This window comes from Oncorhynchus mykiss, unplaced genomic scaffold (assembly GCF_013265735.2).
Source record: "Oncorhynchus mykiss isolate Arlee unplaced genomic scaffold, USDA_OmykA_1.1 un_scaffold_831, whole genome shotgun sequence".
Lineage (NCBI taxonomy): Eukaryota > Metazoa > Chordata > Actinopteri > Salmoniformes > Salmonidae > Oncorhynchus > Oncorhynchus mykiss.
The window spans coordinates 1-21,693 of record NW_023494278.1 but is presented as its reverse complement, the minus strand read 5'-3'; the positions used below and the strand labels follow the sequence as shown (position 1 = coordinate 21,693).

General features: G+C 35.1%; 1 long non-coding RNA gene across 1 annotated transcript; it reads left to right on the top strand.

Moving 5' to 3' along the window:
• The first annotated feature begins 1,813 nt into the window (after positions 1-1,813).
• Positions 1,814-4,465, top strand: LOC110512998. Its single transcript, XR_005050269.1, has 4 exons — positions 1,814-1,835; positions 1,924-2,248; positions 2,771-3,095; positions 3,618-4,465. It is a non-coding gene; the product is annotated as an uncharacterized LOC110512998 (long non-coding RNA).
• The last annotated feature ends 17,228 nt before the right edge of the window (positions 4,466-21,693 follow it).

Sequence of the window (21,693 nt, the reverse complement as noted above, 5' to 3'; positions counted from 1 at the left end):
CCGGAAGAGCAGCTGTCGAGCAGCTCGACGAGGGCTTTCAGGAGGAGGATGTAGACCAGACAGTCCACATCCCTCATGTCCCTCGTGTGAGCGCCCCGTCCTCCAGCTCGGCGGCACCTCTGTCAGGGGAACCCGCTGACGCACCCAGGTCTGGGCCATCCAGTCCCACCGCCCCTGAAGACGGAAGCTCTCCTGAGGCCCCTGGTCGACACAGTTCTCCTCACCCTGACCACTCCTCTGATTCAGAGGTAATTATACTTGACCTTTTGTGTTGGTAAAAAAAATACATGCTATTGCAACAATTCAGAGACTGGCGGATTAATACTTTTCTGTGGTTGATCATTGTTTATTTGCAAGCAAAAATATATAACCGTGAGCTTGCAGTTCCTACAACTTCCACACGATGTCGCCAATAACGTCATTTTCGTTGACAAAAATCCTTTGTGTAATGACAAATACGTTTTTGTAAACAAATGACGTTATTGGCTACATCGTGTGGAAGTTGTAGGAACTGCAAGCTCACGGTTATATATTTTTGCTTGCAATAAACAATGATCAACCACAGAAAAGTATTAATCCGCCAGTGTAATGACAAATCATTACACAAAGGATTTTTGTCAGCACAAATGACGTTATTGGCGACATCGTGTGGAAGTTGTAGGAACTGCAAGCTCACGGTTATATATTTTTGCTTGCAATAAACAATTCAGAGACTGGCGGATTAATACTTTTCTGTGGTTGATCATTGTTTATTGCAAGCATCCTTAACCTTAGCAGCAAAAGGGTGCTTGGCAAGGAACAGGTTAAGGACTACACCAAGCCTAGCGAGTACACAGTTAAGTCAAGTAAGAGAATGAACATTTACATCAGTTGCATTAATTACATCCCATTAACACTTCTCTACTCTGCTTTTTATTTTATAGGGGAACTCCTCGGAGTGGAGTACCTGTACTCGCAGACTGGCAGAGTGCTGCAGGATGTCAGCGGGGACCCTGACCTTCCGGAAGAGCAGCTGTCGAGCAGCTCGACGAGGGCTTTCAGGAGGAGGATGTAGACCAGACAGTCCACATCCCTCATGTCCCTCGTGTGAGCGCCCCGTCCTCCAGCTCGGCGGCACCTCTGTCAGGGGAACCCGCTGACGCACCCAGGTCTGGGCCATCCAGTCCCACCGCCCCTGAGGACGGAAGCTCTCCTGAGGCCCCTGGTCGACACAGTTCTCCTCACCCTGACCACTCCTCTGATTCAGAGGTAATTATACTTGACCTTTTGTGTTGGTAAAAAAAATACATGCTATTGCAACAATTCAGAGACTGGCGGATTAATACTTTTCTGTGGTTGATCATTGTTTATTTGCAAGCAAAAATATATAACCGTGAGCTTGCAGTTCCTACAACTTCCACACGATGTCGCCAATAACGTCATTTTCGTTGACAAAAATCCTTTGTGTAATGACAAATACGTTTTTGTAAACAAATGACGTTATTGGCTACATCGTGTGGAAGTTGTAGGAACTGCAAGCTCACGGTTATATATTTTTGCTTGCAATAAACAATGATCAACCACAGAAAAGTATTAATCCGCCAGTGTAATGACAAATCATTACACAAAGGATTTTTGTCAGCACAAATGACGTTATTGGCGACATCGTGTGGAAGTTGTAGGAACTGCAAGCTCACGGTTATATATTTTTGCTTGCAATAAACAATTCAGAGACTGGCGGATTAATACTTTTCTGTGGTTGATCATTGTTTATTGCAAGCATCCTTAACCTTAGCAGCAAAAGGGTGCTTGGCAAGGAACAGGTTAAGGACTACACCAAGCCTAGCGAGTACACAGTTAAGTCAAGTAAGAGAATGAACATTTACATCAGTTGCATTAATTACATCCCATTAACACTTCTCTACTCTGCTTTTTATTTTATAGGGGAACTCCTCGGAGTGGAGTACCTGTACTCGCAGACTGGCAGAGTGCTGCAGGATGTCAGCGGGGACCCTGACCTTCCGGAAGAGCAGCTGTCGAGCAGCTCGACGAGGGCTTTCAGGAGGAGGATGTAGACCAGACAGTCCACATCCCTCATGTCCCTCGTGTGAGCGCCCCGTCCTCCAGCTCGGCGGCACCTCTGTCAGGGGAACCCGCTGACGCACCCAGGTCTGGGCCATCCAGTCCCACCGCCCCTGAGGACGGAAGCTCTCCTGAGGCCCCTGGTCGACACAGTTCTCCTCACCCTGACCACTCCTCTGATTCAGAGGTAATTATACTTGACCTTTTGTGTTGGTAAAAAAAATACATGCTATTGCAACAATTCAGAGACTGGCGGATTAATACTTTTCTGTGGTTGATCATTGTTTATTTGCAAGCAAAAATATATAACCGTGAGCTTGCAGTTCCTACAACTTCCACACGATGTCGCCAATAACGTCATTTTCGTTGACAAAAATCCTTTGTGTAATGACAAATACGTTTTTGTAAACAAATGACGTTATTGGCTACATCGTGTGGAAGTTGTAGGAACTGCAAGCTCACGGTTATATATTTTTGCTTGCAATAAACAATTCAGAGACTGGCGGATTAATACTTTTCTGTGGTTGATCATTGTTTATTGCAAGCATCCTTAACCTTAGCAGCAAAAGGGTGCTTGGCAAGGAACAGGTTAAGGACTACACCAAGCCTAGCGAGTACACAGTTAAGTCAAGTAAGAGAATGAACATTTACATCAGTTGCATTAATTACATCCCATTAACACTTCTCTACTCTGCTTTTTATTTTATAGGGGAACTCCTCGGAGTGGAGTACCTGTACTCGCAGACTGGCAGAGTGCTGCAGGATGTCAGCGGGGACCCTGACCTTCCGGAAGAGCAGCTGTCGAGCAGCTCGACGAGGGCTTTCAGGAGGAGGATGTAGACCAGACAGTCCACATCCCTCATGTCCCTCGTGTGAGCGCCCCGTCCTCCAGCTCGGCGGCACCTCTGTCAGGGGAACCCGCTGACGCACCCAGGTCTGGGCCATCCAGTCCCACCGCCCCTGAAGACGGAAGCTCTCCTGAGGCCCCTGGTCGACACAGTTCTCCTCACCCTGACCACTCCTCTGATTCAGAGGTAATTATACTTGACCTTTTGTGTTGGTAAAAAAAATACATGCTATTGCAACAATTCAGAGACTGGCGGATTAATACTTTTCTGTGGTTGATCATTGTTTATTTGCAAGCAAAAATATATAACCGTGAGCTTGCAGTTCCTACAACTTCCACACGATGTCGCCAATAACGTCATTTTCGTTGACAAAAATCCTTTGTGTAATGACAAATACGTTTTTGTAAACAAATGACGTTATTGGCTACATCGTGTGGAAGTTGTAGGAACTGCAAGCTCACGGTTATATATTTTTGCTTGCAATAAACAATTCAGAGACTGGCGGATTAATACTTTTCTGTGGTTGATCATTGTTTATTGCAAGCATCCTTAACCTTAGCAGCAAAAGGGTGCTTGGCAAGGAACAGGTTAAGGACTACACCAAGCCTAGCGAGTACACAGTTAAGTCAAGTAAGAGAATGAACATTTACATCAGTTGCATTAATTACATCCCATTAACACTTCTCTACTCTGCTTTTTATTTTATAGGGGAACTCCTCGGAGTGGAGTACCTGTACTCGCAGACTGGCAGAGTGCTGCAGGATGTCAGCGGGGACCCTGACCTTCCGGAAGAGCAGCTGTCGAGCAGCTCGACGAGGGCTTTCAGGAGGAGGATGTAGACCAGACAGTCCACATCCCTCATGTCCCTCGTGTGAGCGCCCCGTCCTCCAGCTCTCTTTCTTTCTCTCTCGGAGAACCTGACATGATGACTCCTTGCTGTCCCCAGACCACCTGGCCGTGCTGCTACTCCAGTGCACTCCGCAGGTTAGAGACTTGGCTACGGGCTTGCATGGGCCAAGAGAGCCTGAATGGCATAGTTGTCTGTAATGTACATAAAGACAGGCTAGTCTCGAGGGAAAATATCTGCCAGCAATTTGTTGGATCCATTGAACCCCGCAAACATATGTTCGGTTCTTTTGTTCAGTAGTGGTTCTCAACCTTTTTTTGGGATACTGGAACCACTGCATATAAGGTTTTGAGCAGTCCTCAGTCCACATGGTGTGTAAAGTTAGTGGAAACCTTGTGGTACTGAATACATTCATTATACTTTATAATTTCACGGACCCCTAGGTGTCCATGGACGATGTAGTTTGGTCCTATACGGTTTGAATGGAATAGAGGAGATTTCACGTTGTAACTTTTATGTTGCAGTTTTTGTACATGAGTTGTTGTATTTTGGTACTGTCAACACAAAGCACCTAGCAATGTATTGGGGATGTGTGTTTTACCTTGCTCCTGTGTAGAAAGAACAACTTGTCAGATGCATTGGAGACTGATGTGTTCCTGTCCTGTCTTTTCACAATACTATTGCAGATCAACATAAAGCCTAAAATACAGCCGTGGTGTCGCTCTTCATTTCTTGGTTTTCCTGTGGTATAAGAAACCTGCTACTCTTTGGCATATGATTGTTGTCAATAAGTGTGTTAGCTAGCATACACCGATGTAATTGTCACTTAAGCCAGTTGAGTATAAGTTGTCAGTTGTCTTCGACAACCATCAATATCGTTAAGCCCTGCACAACTAACGTGCTGTTTCCCATTTAACAACAGCAACAGAAATAAGAGTTGCTCAACTGGGAAAAATGGCTGATGTGATTTACCCGGATCACTGGATGCGTGTGAGTTTGGGTGAGTGTAACCGATGTGAAATGGCCAGCATCGCCTAATGTAAATAATGTGTGTACAATGTTTTAAACATAACTGTTCAAACTAGATGATAGTAGGTACACTTGTGGACAATTTTCAGCAAGGTTGCAGCAATTGAACTACAGAAATAACATCTTTTCAACAAGACAACGTCTAAAATCGTGTTTGGTTGCACTGGAAGTACATTTTATACAGAACTGTTCAAACTAGATGATAGTAGGTACACTTGTGGACAATTTTCATGCAAATTGCAGCAATTGAACTACAGAAATAACCACTTTTCCTCAAAACAAGGTCTAAAATCGTGTTTGGTTGCACTGGAAGTACATTTTACACAGAACTTTTCAAACTAGATGATAGTAGGTACACTTGTGGACAATTTTCAGCAAATTGCAGCAATTGAACTACAGAAATAACCACTTTCCTCAAAACAAGGTCTAAAATCGTGTTTGGTTGCACTGGAAGTACATTTTATACAGAACTGTTCAAACTAGATGATAGTAGGTACACTTGTGGACAATTTTCAGCAAATTGCAGCAATTGAACTACAGAAATAACCACTTTCCACAAAACAAGGTCTAAAATCGTGTTTGGTTGCACAGTGGAAGTACATTTTATACAGAACTGTTCAAACTAGATGATAGTAGGTACACTTGTGGACAATTTTCAGCAAATTGCAGCAATTGAACTACAGAAATAACCACTTTTCCACAAAAGCAAGGTCTAAAATCGTGTTTGGTTGCACTGGAAGTACATTTTATACAGAACTGTTCAAACTAGATGATAGTAGGATACACTTGTGGACAATTTTCAGCAAATTGCAGCAATTGAACTACAGAAATAACCACTTTCCCAAAAACAAGGTCTAAAATCGTGTTTGGTTGCACTGGAAGTACATTTTATACAGAACTGTTCAAACTAGATGATAGTAGGTACACTTGTGGACAATTTTCAGCAAATTGCAGCAATTGAACTACAGAAATAACCACTTTTCCACAAAACAAGGTCTAAAATCGTGTTTGTTGCACTGGAAGTACATTTTATACAGAACTGTTCAAACTAGATGATAGTAGGTACACTTGTGGACAATTTTCAGCAAATTGCAGCAATTGAACTACAGAAATAACCACTTTTCCACAAAACAAGGTCTAAAATCGTGTTTGGTTGCACTGGAAGTACATTTTATATACAGAACTGTTCAAACTAGATGATAGTAGGTACACTTGTGGACAATTTTCAGCAAATTGCAGCAATTGAACTACAGAAATAACCACTTTTCCACAAAACAAGGTCTAAAATCAGTGTTTGGTTGCACTGGAAGTACATTTTATATACAGAACTGTTCAAACTAGATGATAGTAGGTACACTTGTGGACAATTTTCAGCAAATTGCAGCAATTGAACTACAGAAATAACCACTTTTCCACAAAACAAGGTCTAAAATCGTGTTTGGTTGCACTGGAAGTACATTTTATACAGAACTGTTCAAACTAGATGATAGTAGGTACACTTGTGGACAATTTTCAGCAAATTGCAGCAATTGAACTACAGAAATAACCACTTTCCCAAAAACAAGGTCTAAAATCGTGTTTGGTTGCACTGGAAGTACATTTTATACAGAACTGTTCAAACTAGATGATAGTAGGTACACTTGTGGACAATTTTCAGCAAATTGCAGCAATTGAACTACAGAAATAACCACTTTTCCACAAAACAAGGTCTAAAATCGTGTTTGGTTGCACTGGAAGTACATTTTATATACAGAACTGTTCAAACTAGATGATAGTAGGTACACTTGTGGACAATTTTCAGCAAATTGCAGCAATTGAACTACAGAAATAACCACTTTTCCACAAAACAAGGTCTAAAATCGTGTTTGGTTGCACTGGAAGTACATTTTATACAGAACTGTTCAAACTAGATGATAGTAGGTACACTTGTGGACAATTTTCAGCAAATTGCAGCAATTGAACTACAGAAATAACCACTTTTCCACAAAACAAGGTCTAAAATCGTGTTTGGTTGCACTGGAAGTACATTTTATACAGAACTGTTCAAACTAGATGATAGTAGGTACACTTGTGGACAATTTTCAGCAAATTGCAGCAATTGAACTACAGAAATAACCACTTTTCCACAAAACAAGGTCTAAAATCGTGTTTGGTTGCACTGGAAGTACATTTTATATACAGAACTGTTCAAACTAGATGATAGTAGGTACACTTGTGGACAATTTTCAGCAAATTGCAGCAATTGAACTACAGAAATAACCACTTTCCCAAAAACAAGGTCTAAAATCGTGTTTGGTTGCACTGGAAGTACATTTTATACAGAACTGTTCAAACTAGATGATAGTAGGTACACTTGTGGACAATTTTCAGCAAATTGCAGCAATTGAACTACAGAAATAACCACTTTTCCACAAAACAAGGTCTAAAATCGTGTTTGTTGCACTGGAAGTACATTTTATACAGAACTGTTCAAACTAGATGATAGTAGGTACACTTCTGGACAATTTTCAGCAAATTGCAGCAATTGAACTACAGAAATAACCACTTTTCCACAAAACAAGGTCTAAAATCGTGTTTGGTTGCACTGGAAGTACATTTTATACAGAACTGTTCAAACTAGATGATAGTAGGTACACTTCTGGACAATTTTCAGCAAATTGCAGCAATTGAACTACAGAAATAACCACTTTTCCACAAAACAAGGTCTAAAATCAGTGTTTGGTTGCACTGGAAGTACATTTTATATACAGAACTGTTCAAACTAGATGATAGTAGGTACACTTGTGGACAATTTTCAGCAAATTGCAGCAATTGAACTACAGAAATAACCACTTTTCCACAAAACAAGGTCTAAAATCGTGTTTGGTTGCACTGGAAGTACATTTTATACAGAACTGTTCAAACTAGATGATAGTAGGTACACTTGTGGACAATTTTCAGCAAATTGCAGCAATTGAACTACAGAAATAACCACTTTCCCAAAAACAAGGTCTAAAATCGTGTTTGGTTGCACTGGAAGTACATTTTATACAGAACTGTTCAAACTAGATGATAGTAGGTACACTTGTGGACAATTTTCAGCAAATTGCAGCAATTGAACTACAGAAATAACCACTTTTCCACAAAACAGGTCTAAAATCGTGTTTGGTTGCACTGGAAGTACATTTTATATACAGAACTGTTCAAACTAGATGATAGTAGGTACACTTGTGGACAATTTTCAGCAAATTGCAGCAATTGAACTACAGAAATAACCACTTTTCCACAAAACAAGGTCTAAAATCGTGTTTGGTTGCACTGGAAGTACATTTTATACAGAACTGTTCAAACTAGATGATAGTAGGTACACTTGTGGACAATTTTCAGCAAATTGCAGCAATTGAACTACAGAAATAACCACTTTCCCAAAAACAAGGTCTAAAATCGTGTTTGGTTGCACTGGAAGTACATTTTATATACAGAACTGTTCAAACTAGATGATAGTAGGTACACTTGTGGACAATTTTCAGCAAATTGCAGCAATTGAACTACAGAAATAACCACTTTTCCTCAAAACAAGGTCTAAAATCGTGTTTGGTTGCACTGGAAGTACATTTTACACAGAACTGTTCAAACTAGATGATAGTAGGTACACTTGTGGACAATTTTCAGCAAATTGCAGCAATTGAACTACAGAAATAACCACTTTCCCAAAAACAAGGTCTAAAATCGTGTTTGGTTGCACTGGAAGTACATTTTATACAGAACTGTTCAAACTAGATGATAGTAGGTACACTTGTGGACAATTTTCAGCAAATTGCAGCAATTGAACTACAGAAATAACCACTTTTCCACAAAGCAAGGTCTAAAATCGTGTTTGGTTGCACTGGAAGTACATTTTATACAGAACTGTTCAAACTAGATGATAGTAGGTACACTTGTGGACAATTTTCAGCAAATTGCAGCAATTGAACTACAGAAATAACCACTTTCCCAAAAACAAGGTCTAAAATCGTGTTTGGTTGCACTGGAAGTACATTTTATACAGAACTGTTCAAACTAGATGATAGTAGGTACACTTGTGGACAATTTTCAGCAAATTGCAGCAATTGAACTACAGAAATAACCACTTTTCCACAAAACAAGGTCTAAAATCGTGTTTGGTTGCACTGGAAGTACATTTTATACAGAACTGTTCAAACTAGATGATAGTAGGTACACTTGTGGACAATTTTCAGCAAATTGCAGCAATTGAACTACAGAAATAACCACTTTTCCACAAAACAAGGTCTAAAATCGTGTTTGGTTGCACTGGAAGTACATTTTATATACAGAACTGTTCAAACTAGATGATAGTAGGTACACTTGTGGACAATTTTCAGCAAATTGCAGCAATTGAACTACAGAAATAACCACTTTTCCACAAAACAAGGTCTAAAATCAGTGTTTGGTTGCACTGGAAGTACATTTTATATACAGAACTGTTCAAACTAGATGATAGTAGGTACACTTGTGGACAATTTTCAGCAAATTGCAGCAATTGAACTACAGAAATAACCACTTTTCCACAAAACAAGGTCTAAAATCGTGTTTGGTTGCACTGGAAGTACATTTTATACAGAACTGTTCAAACTAGATGATAGTAGGTACACTTGTGGACAATTTTCAGCAAATTGCAGCAATTGAACTACAGAAATAACCACTTTCCCAAAAACAAGGTCTAAAATCGTGTTTGGTTGCACTGGAAGTACATTTTATACAGAACTGTTCAAACTAGATGATAGTAGGTACACTTGTGGACAATTTTCAGCAAATTGCAGCAATTGAACTACAGAAATAACCACTTTCCCAAAAACAAGGTCTAAAATCGTGTTTGGTTGCACTGGAAGTACATTTTATATACAGAACTGTTCAAACTAGATGATAGTAGGTACACTTGTGGACAATTTTCAGCAAATTGCAGCAATTGAACTACAGAAATAACCACTTTTCCTCAAAACAAGGTCTAAAATCGTGTTTGGTTGCACTGGAAGTACATTTTACTACAGAACTTTTCAAACTAGATGATAGTAGGTACACTTGTGGACAATTTTCAGCAAATTGCAGCAATTGAACTACAGAAATAACCACTTTCCCAAAAACAAGGTCTAAAATCGTGTTTGGTTGCACTGGAAGTACATTTTATACAGAACTGTTCAAACTAGATGATAGTAGGTACACTTGTGGACAATTTTCAGCAAATTGCAGCAATTGAACTACAGAAATAACCACTTTTCCACAAAGCAAGGTCTAAAATCGTGTTTGGTTGCACTGGAAGTACATTTTATACAGAACTGTTCAAACTAGATGATAGTAGGTACACTTGTGGACAATTTTCAGCAAATTGCAGCAATTGAACTACAGAAATAACCACTTTCCACAAAACAAGGTCTAAAATCGTGTTTGGTTGCACTGGAAGTACATTTTATACAGAACTGTTCAAACTAGATGATAGTAGGTACACTTGTGGACAATTTTCAGCAAATTGCAGCAATTGAACTACAGAAATAACCACTTTTCCACAAAACAAGGTCTAAAATCTTGTTTGTTGCACTGGAAGTACATTTTATACAGAACTGTTCAAACTAGATGATAGTAGGTACACTTGTGGACAATTTTCAGCAAATTGCAGCAATTGAACTACAGAAATAACCACTTTTCCACAAAACAAGGTCTAAAATCGTGTTTGGTTGCACTGGAAGTACATTTTATATACAGAACTGTTCAAACTAGATGATAGTAGGTACACTTGTGGAAAATTTTCAGCAAATTGCAGCAATTGAACTACAGAAATAACCACTTTTCCACAAAACAAGGTCTAAAATCATGTTTGGTTGCACTGGAAGTACATTTTATATACAGAACTGTTCAAACTAGATGATAGTAGGTACACTTGTGGACAATTTTCAGCAAATTGCAGCAATTGAACTACAGAAATAACCACTTTTCCACAAAACAAGGTCTAAAATCGTGTTTGGTTGCACTGGAAGTACATTTTATACAGAACTGTTCAAACTAGATGATAGTAGGTACACTTGTGGACAATTTTCAGCAAATTGCAGCAATTGAACTACAGAAATAACCACTTTCCCAAAAACAAGGTCTAAAATCGTGTTTGGTTGCACTGGAAGTACATTTTATACAGAACTGTTCAAACTAGATGATAGTAGGTACACTTGTGGACAATTTTCAGCAAATTGCAGCAATTGAACTACAGAAATAACCACTTTTCCACAAAACAAGGTCTAAAATCGTGTTTGGTTGCACTGGAAGTACATTTTATATACAGAACTGTTCAAACTAGATGATAGTAGGTACACTTGTGGAAAATTTTCAGCAAATTGCAGCAATTGAACTACAGAAATAACCACTTTTCCACAAAACAAGGTCTAAAATCATGTTTGGTTGCACTGGAAGTACATTTTATATACAGAACTGTTCAAACTAGATGATAGTAGGTACACTTGTGGACAATTTTCAGCAAATTGCAGCAATTGAACTACAGAAATAACCACTTTTCCACAAAACAAGGTCTAAAATCGTGTTTGGTTGCACTGGAAGTACATTTTATACAGAACTGTTCAAACTAGATGATAGTAGGTACACTTGTGGACAATTTTCAGCAAATTGCAGCAATTGAACTACAGAAATAACCACTTTCCCAAAAACAAGGTCTAAAATCGTGTTTGGTTGCACTGGAAGTACATTTTATACAGAACTGTTCAAACTAGATGATAGTAGGTACACTTGTGGACAATTTTCAGCAAATTGCAGCAATTGAACTACAGAAATAACCACTTTTCCACAAAACAAGGTCTAAAATCTTGTTTGTTGCACTGGAAGTACATTTTATACAGAACTGTTCAAACTAGATGATAGTAGGTACACTTGTGGACAATTTTCAGCAAATTGCAGCAATTGAACTACAGAAATAACCACTTTCCCAAAAACAAGGTCTAAAATCGTGTTTGGTTGCACTGGAAGTACATTTTATACAGAACTGTTCAAACTAGATGATAGTAGGTACACTTGTGGACAATTTTCAGCAAATTGCAGCAATTGAACTACAGAAATAACCACTTTCCCAAAAACAAGGTCTAAAATCGTGTTTGGTTGCACTGGAAGTACATTTTATACAGAACTGTTCAAACTAGATGATAGTAGGTACACTTGTGGACAATTTTCAGCAAATTGCAGCAATTGAACTACAGAAATACACTTTTCCACAAAACAAGGTCTAAAATCGTGTTTGGTTGCACTGGAAGTACATTTTATACAGAACTGTTCAAACTAGATGATAGTAGGTACACTTGTGGACAATTTTCAGCAAATTGCAGCACTTGAACTACAGAAATAACCACTTTTCCACAAAACAAGGTCTAAAATCGTGTTTGGTTGCACTGGAAGTACATTTTATACAGAACTGTTCAAACTAGATGATAGTAGGTACACTTGTGGACAATTTTCAGCAAATTGCAGCAATTGAACTACAGAAATAACCACTTTCCCAAAAACAAGGTCTAAAATCGTGTTTGGTTGCACTGGAAGTACATTTTATACAGAACTGTTCAAACTAGATGATAGTAGGTACACTTGTGGACAATTTTCAGCAAATTGCAGCAATTGAACTACAGAAATAACCACTTTTCCACAAAACAAGGTCTAAAATCGTGTTTGGTTGCACTGGAAGTACATTTTATAAAGAACTGTTCAAACTAGATGATAGTAGGTACACTTGTGGACAATTTTCAGCAAATTGCAGCAATTGAACTTCAGAAATAACCACTTTTCCTCAAAACAAGGTCTAAAATCGTGTTTGGTTGCACTGGAAATACATTTTATACAGAACTGTTCAAACTAGATGATAGTAGGTACACTTGTGGACAATTTTCAGCAAATTGCAGCAATTGAACTACACAGAAATAACCACTTTTCCACAAAACAAGGTCTAAAATCGTGTTTGGTTGCACTGGAAGTACATTTTATACAGAACTGTTCAAACGAGATGATAGTAGGTACACTTGTGGACAATTTTCAGCAAATTGCAGCAATTGAACTTCAGAAATAACCACTTTTCCTCAAAACAAGGTCTAAAATCGTGTTTGGTTGCACTGGAAGTACATTTTATACAGAACTGTTCAAACTAGATGATAGTAGGTACACTTGTGGACAATTTTCAGCAAATTGCAGCAATTGAACTACAGAAATAACCACTTTTCCACAAAACAAGGTCTAAAATCGTGTTTGGTTGCACTGGAAGTACATTTTATACAGAACTGTTCAAACTAGATGATAGTAGGTACACTTGTGGACAATTTTCAGCAAATTGCAGCAATTGAACTACAGAAATAACCACTTTCCCAAAAACAAGGTCTAAAATCGTGTTTGGTTGCAACTGGAAGTACATTTTATACAGAACTGTTCAAACTAGATGATAGTAGGTACACTTGTGGACAATTTTCAGCAAATTGCAGCAATTGAACTACAGAAATAACCACTTTTCCACAAAACAAGGTCCAAAATCGTGTTTGGTTGCACTGGAAGTACATTTTATACAGAACTGTTCAAACTAGATGATAGTAGGTACACTTGTGGACAATTTTCAGCAAATTGCAGCAATTGAACTACAGAAATAACCACTTTTCCACAAAACAAGGTCTAAAATCGTGTTTGGTTGCACTGGAAGTACATTTTATACAGAACTGTTCAAACTAGATGATAGTAGGTACACTTGTGGACAATTTTCAGCAAATTGCAGCAATTGAACTTCAGAAATAACCACTTTTCCTCAAAACAAGGTCTAAAATCGTGTTTGGTTGCACTGGAAGTACATTTTATACAGAACTGTTCAAACTAGATGATAGTAGGTACACTTGTGGACAATTTTCAGCAAATTGCAGCAATTGAACTACAGAAATAACCACTTTTCCACAAAACAAGGTCTAAAATCGTGTTTGGTTGCACTGGAAGTACATTTTATACAGAACTGTTCAAACTAGATGATAGTAGGTACACTTGTGGACAATTTTCAGCAAATTGCAGCAATTGAACTACAGAAATAACCACTTTTCCACAAAACAAGGTCTAAAATCGTGTTTGGTTGCACTGGAAGTACATTTTATACAGAACTGTTCAAACTAGATGATAGTAGGTACACTTGTGGACAATTTTCAGCAAATTGCAGCAATTGAACTTCAGAAATAACCACTTTTCCTCAAAACAAGGTCTAAAATCGTGTTTGGTTGCACTGGAAGTACATTTTATACAGAACTGTTCAAACTAGATGATAGTAGGTACACTTGTGGACAATTTTCAGCAAATTGCAGCAATTGAACTTCAGAAATAACCACTTTTCCTCAAAACAAGGTCTAAAATCGTGTTTGGTTGCACTGGAAGTACATTTTATACAGAACTGTTCAAACTAGATGATAGTAGGTACACTTGTGGACAATTTTCAGCAAATTGCAGCAATTGAACTACAGAAATAACCACTTTTCCACAAAACAAGGTCTAAAATCGTGTTTGGTTGCACTGGGAGTACATTTTATACAGAACTGTTCAAACTAGATGATAGTAGGTACACTTGTGGACAATTTTCAGCAAATTGCAGCAATTGAACTTCAGAAATAACCACTTTTCCACAAAACAAGGTCTAAAATCGTGTTTGGTTGCACTGGAAGTACATTTTATACAGAACTGTTCAAACTAGATGATAGTAGGTACACTTGTGGACAATTTTCAGCAAATTGCAGCAATTGAACTACAGAAATAACCACTTTTCCACAAAACAAGGTCTAAAATCGTGTTTGGTTGCACTGGAAGTACATTTTATACAGAACTGTTCAAACTAGATGATAGTAGGTACACTTGTGGACAATTTTCAGCAAATTGCAGCAATTGAACTACAGAAATAACCACTTTTCCACAAAACAAGGTCTAAAATCGTGTTTGGTTGCACTGGAAGTACATTTTATACAGAACTGTTCAAACTAGATGATAGTAGGTACACTTGTGGACAATTTTCAGCAAATTGCAGCAATTGAACTACAGAAATAACCACTTTCCCAAAAACAAGGTCTAAAATCGTGTTTGGTTGCACTGGAAGTACATTTTATACAGAACTGTTCAAACTAGATGATAGTAGGTACACTTGTGGACAATTTTCAGCAAATTGCAGCAATTGAACTACAGAAATAACCACTTTTCCACAAAACAAGGTCTAAAATCGTGTTTGGTTGCACTGGAAGTACATTTTATATACAGAACTGTTCAAACTAGATGATAGTAGGTACACTTGTGGACAATTTTCAGCAAATTGCAGCAATTGAACTACAGAAATAACCACTTTCCCAAAAACAAGGTCTAAAATCGTGTTTGGTTGCACTGGAAGTACATTTTATACAGAACTGTTCAAACTAGATGATAGTAGGTACACTTGTGGACAATTTTCAGCAAATTGCAGCAATTGAACTACAGAAATAACCACTTTCCCAAAAACAAGGTCTAAAATCGTGTTTGGTTGCACTGGAAGTACATTTTATACAGAACTGTTCAAACTAGATGATAGTAGGTACACTTGTGGACAATTTTCAGCAAATTGCAGCAATTGAACTACAGAAATAACCACTTTTCCACAAAACAAGGTCTAAAATCGTGTTTGGTTGCACTGGAAGTACATTTTATATACAGAACTGTTCAAACTAGATGATAGTAGGTACACTTGTGGACAATTTTCAGCAAATTGCAGCAATTGAACTACAGAAATAACCACTTTTCGACAAAACAAGGTCTAAAATCGTGTTTGGTTGCACTGGAAGTACATTTTATATACAGAACTGTTCAAACTAGATGATAGTAGGTACACTTGTGGACAATTTTCAGCAAATTGCAGCAATTGAACTACAGAAATAACCACTTTTCCACAAAACAAGGTCTAAAATCGTGTTTGGTTGCACTGGAAGTACATTTTATATACAGAACTGTTCAAACTAGATGATAGTAGGTACACTTGTGGACAATTTTCAGCAAATTGCAGCAATTGAACTACAGAAATAACCACTTTTCCACAAAACAAGGTCTAAAATCGTGTTTGGTTGCACTGGAAGTACATTTTATACAGAACTGTTCAAACTAGATGATAGTAGGTACACTTGTGGACAATTTTCAGCAAATTGCAGCAATTGAACTACAGAAATAACCACTTTTCCACAAAACAAGGTCTAAAATCGTGTTTGGTTGCACTGGAAGTACATTTTATACAGAACTGTTCAAACTAGATGATAGTAGGTACACTTGTGGACAATTTTCAGCAAATTGCAGCAATTGAACTACAGAAATAACCACTTTCCCAAAAACAAGGTCTAAAATCGTGTTTGGTTGCACTGGAAGTACATTTTATACAGAACTGTTCAAACTAGATGATAGTAGGTACACTTGTGGACAATTTTCAGCAAATTGCAGCAATTGAACTACAGAAATAACCACTTTTCCACAAAACAAGGTCTAAAATCGTGTTTGGTTGCACTGGAAGTACATTTTATACAGAACTGTTCAAACTAGATGATAGTAGGTACACTTGTGGACAATTTTCAGCAAATTGCAGCAATTGAACTACAGAAATAACCACTTTTCCACAAAACAAGGTCTAAAATCGTGTTTGGTTGCACTGGAAGTACATTTTATACAGAACTGTTCAAACTAGATGATAGTAGGTACACTTGTGGACAATTTTCAGCAAATTGCAGCAATTGAACTACAGAAATAACCACTTTTCGACAAAACAAGGTCTAAAATCGTGTTTGGTTGCACTGGAAGTACATTTTATATACAGAACTGTTCAAACTAGATGATAGTAGGTACACTTGTGGACAATTTTCAGCAAATTGCAGCAATTGAACTACAGAAATAACCACTTTTCCACAAAACAAGGTCTAAAATCGTGTTTGGTTGCACTGGAAGTACATTTTATATACAGAACAGTTCAAACTAGATGATAGTAGGTACACTTGTGGACAATTTTCAGCAAATTGCAGCAATTGAACTACAGAAATAACCACTTTTCCACAAAACAAGGTCTAAAATCGTGTTTGGTTGCACTGGAAGTACATTTTATACAGAACTGTTCAAACTAGATGATAGTAGGTACACTTGTGGACAATTTTCAGCAAATTGCAGCAATTGAACTACAGAAATAACCACTTTTCCACAAAACAAGGTCTAAAATCGTGTTTGGTTGCACTGGAAGTACATTTTATACAGAACTGTTCAAACTAGATGATAGTAGGTACACTTGTGGACAATTTTCAGCAAATTGCAGCAATTGAACTACAGAAATAACCACTTTTCGACAAAACAAGGTCTAAAATCGTGTTTGGTTGCACTGGAAGTACATTTTATATACAGAACTGTTCAAACTAGATGATAGTAGGTACACTTGTGGACAATTTTCAGCAAATTGCAGCAATTGAACTACAGAAATAACCACTTTTCCACAAAACAAGGTCTAAAATCGTGTTTGGTTGCACTGGAAGTACATTTTATACAGAACTGTTCAAACTAGATGATAGTAGGTACACTTGTGGACAATTTTCAGCAAATTGCAGCAATTGAACTACAGAAATAACCACTTTTCGACAAAACAAGGTCTAAAATCGTGTTTGGTTGCACTGGAAGTACATTTTATATACAGAACTGTTCAAACTAGATGATAGTAGGTACACTTGTGGACAATTTTCAGCAAATTGCAGCAATTGAACTACAGAAATAACCACTTTTCCACAAAACAAGGTCTAAAATCGTGTTTGGTTGCACTGGAAGTACATTTTATACAGAACTGTTCAAACTAGATGATAGTAGGTACACTTGTGGACAATTTTCAGCAAATTGCAGCAATTGAACTACAGAAATAACCACTTTTCGACAAAACAAGGTCTAAAATCGTGTTTGGTTGCACTGGAAGTACATTTTATATACAGAACTGTTCAAACTAGATGATAGTAGGTACACTTGTGGACAATTTTCAGCAAATTGCAGCAATTGAACTACAGAAATAACCACTTTTCCACAAAACAAGGTCTAAAATCGTGTTTGGTTGCACTGGAAGTACATTTTATATACAGAACTGTTCAAACTAGATGATAGTAGGTACACTTGTGGACAATTTTCAGCAAATTGCAGCAATTGAACTACAGAAATAACCACTTTTCCACAAAACAAGGTCTAAAATCGTGTTTGGTTGCACTGGAAGTACATTTTATACAGAACTGTTCAAACTAGATGATAGTAGGTACACTTGTGGACAATTTTCAGCAAATTGCAGCAATTGAACTACAGAAATAACCACTTTTCCACAAAACAAGGTCTAAAATCGTGTTTGGTTGCACTGGAAGTACATTTTATACAGAACTGTTCAAACTAGATGATAGTAGGTACACTTGTGGACAATTTTCAGCAAATTGCAGCAATTGAACTACAGAAATAACCACTTTCCACAAAACAAGGTCTAAAATCGTGTTTGGTTGCACTGGAAGTACATTTTATACAGAACTGTTCAAACTAGATGATAGTAGGTACACTTGTGGACAATTTTCAGCAAATTGCAGCAATTGAACTACAGAAATAACCACTTTTCCACAAAACAAGGTCTAAAATCGTGTTTGGTTGCACTGGAAGTACATTTTATACAGAACTGTTCAAACTAGATGATAGTAGGTACACTTGTGGACAATTTTCAGCAAATTGCAGCAATTGAACTACAGAAATAACCACTTTTCCACAAAACAAGGTCTAAAATCGTGTTTGGTTGCACTGGAAGTACATTTTATACAGAACTGTTCAAACTAGATGATAGTAGGTACACTTGTGGACAATTTTCAGCAAATTGCAGCAATTGAACTACAGAAATAACCACTTTTCCACAAAACAAGGTCTAAAATCGTGTTTGGTTGCACTGGAAGTACATTTTATACAGAACTGTTCAAACTAGATGATAGTAGGTACACTTGTGGACAATTTTCAGCAAATTGCAGCAATTGAACTACAGAAATAACCACTTTCCCAAAAACAAGGTCTAAAATCGTGTTTGGTTGCACTGGAAGTACATTTTATACAGAACTGTTCAAACTAGATGATAGTAGGTACACTTGTGGACAATTTTCAGCAAATTGCAGCAATTGAACTACAGAAATAACCACTTTTCCACAAAACAAGGTCTAAAATCGTGTTTGGTTGCACTGGAAGTACATTTTATACAGAACTGTTCAAACTAGATTATAGTAGGTACACTTGTGGACAATTTTCAGCAAATTGCAGCAATTGAACTACAGAAATAACCACTTTTCCACAAAACAAGGTCTAAAATCGTGTTTGGTTGCACTGGAAGTACATTTTATATACAGAACTGTTCAAACTAGATGATAGTAGGTACACAAGGTTTTCTTAGCAGCAATTGAACTACAGAAATAACCACTTTTCCATAAAACAAGGTCTAAAATCGTGTTTAATTTTTTTTAATTATTTTTTTTAATTATTTTTTTTCTTCTCGATTTTACGGATTATTTTTTTGCAATATTTGTGTTTTCTCGGAATATCTCGGTGTCTTTTTTTTTTTAATTTTTTTTTTTCGGATTATTTTTTTTCTTCTGATTTTTTTTTAATCAATTTTTTCATTATTTTTTTTAATTATTTTTTTTCTTCCCGATTTTTTTTTACAGATTATTTTTTCCCGATTTTTTCCGATTTTTCTTTTTTTTTTTTTGTTTCGTTTTTTCCAGATTTTTTCAGATTTTCCGAAAAAAAAAAAAAAAAAAAAATCTGATTTTTCTTTTTACATTTTTTTTCTTCTAATAATTTTTTTTTTTTTTTTTTTTTTCCTGAATTCCTCCAAAAAAAATTTTCGGATTATTTTTTTTCTTTTGATTTTTTTTTTATAAATTTTTTTTTATTATATTTTTTTATTATTTTTTTTCTTCCCGATTTTTTTTTTATTTTATTTTTTCAAATTTTTTTTTTTTACATTTTTTTTTTCTGATTATTTTTTTTCTTCCCGATTTTTTTTTACAGATTATTTTTTTCCGATATTTTCCGATTTTTCTTTTTTTTTTTGTTTCCTTTTTTCCAGATTTTTTTCGATTTTCCGAAAAAAAAAAAAATAATAATAATCCGAAAAGAAATCAGAAAAATAAAAATGTAAAAAATCAGAAAATAAAAAATTCGGAAAAATACAAATTTTTTTTTTTTTTTTTAAATCTGAAAAATAAAAATAATAATCAAAAAAAAAATATTCAGAAAATAAAAAAAATTGGAAAAAAAAAATTTGGAAAAAAAAAATAAGGAAAAATAGAAAAATCGAAAAAAAAAATTCTGAAAAAAAAAAATTTGGAAAAATGGAAAAATCGAAGAAAAAAAAAATCTGAAAAAATAAAAAAATCGAAAAAAATAAAATTATTGAAGAAAAAAATAAAATTGGAAGAAAAAAAAAAATCAGAAAAAAAAAAATTTTGGAAAAAAAAAAAAATTCGAAAAAAAAAAAAATATTGAAAAAAAAAAAAATGAAAAAAAAAAATATTGAAAAAACAAAAATCATTAAAAAAAAAAAATTTAAAAAAAAAAAAAAATTAGGAAAAATAAACAAATTGGAAAAATAAAAAATTAGGAAAAATAAAAATGAGGAAAAATAAAAAAAATCGAAAAAAAAAAATCTGAAAAAAAAAAGAAATCAGAAAAAAAAAAAATCTGAAAAAAAAAAAATCCGAAGAAATACAATTTTTGGAAAAAATGGAAGAAAAAAAAAATGAGGAAAAAGAAAAAAATTTGGAAAAAAAAATTAAGGAAAAATAGAAAAATCGAAGAAACAAAAAAATCAGAAAAAAAAAAAATTGGAAAAATAGAAAAATCGAAAAAAAAAAAAAAAGGAAAAATAGAAAATCGAAAAAAAAAAATTTAGGAAAAATAAAAATGAGGAAAAATAAAAAAAATCGAAAAAAAAAAATTGGAAAAAAAAAAATAAATTGGAAAAAAAAAAAATCAGAAAAAAAAAAATCAGAAGAAATACAATTTTTGGAAAAAATGGAAGAAATTTTTTTTTAGGAAAAATAAAAATGAGGAAAAATAAAAAAATCGAAAAAAAAATAAATATTGAAGAAAAAAAATAAATTCAGAAAAAAAAAAATTTTGGAAAAATTTTGGAAAAAAAAAAAAATATTGAAAAAAAAAATCATAAAAAAAAAAAAAAATTAAAAAATAAAAAAATCGAAAAAAAAATAAATATTGATGAAAAAAAACAATTTGGAAAAAAAAAATAATAATAAAAAAATATTGAAAAAAAAAAAAATGGAAAAAAAAAATATTGAAAAAAAAAAATCGGAAAAAAAAAAAATTTGAAAAAAACAAAAAAAATGGAAAAATAAAAAAATTGGAGAAAAAAAAATCGAAAATAAAAAAAAAATATTGAAGAAAAAAAATAAATTCTGGAAAAAAAAAAAAAATGGAAAAAATAAAAAAATTGGAAAAAAAAATAATTAGGAAAAATAAAAATGAGGAAAAATAAAAAAATCGAAAAAAAAAATAAATATTGAAGAAAAAAAATAAATTCAGAAAAAAAAGAATTTTGGAAAAAAAGAAAAATATTGAAAAAAAAAAAATCATAAAAAAAAAATAAATTTAAAAAATAAAAAAATCGAAAAAAAAATAAATATTGATGAAAAAAAAAAATTAGGAAAAAAAAAATAATAATAAAAAAATGGAAAAAAAAAAATATTGAAAAAAAAAAAATCGGAAAAAAAAAAAATTGGAAAAAAAAAAAATTAGGAAAAATAAAAATGAGGAAAAATAAAAAAATCGAAAAAAAAATAAACATTGAAGAAAAAAAATAAATTCAAAAAAAAAAAATAT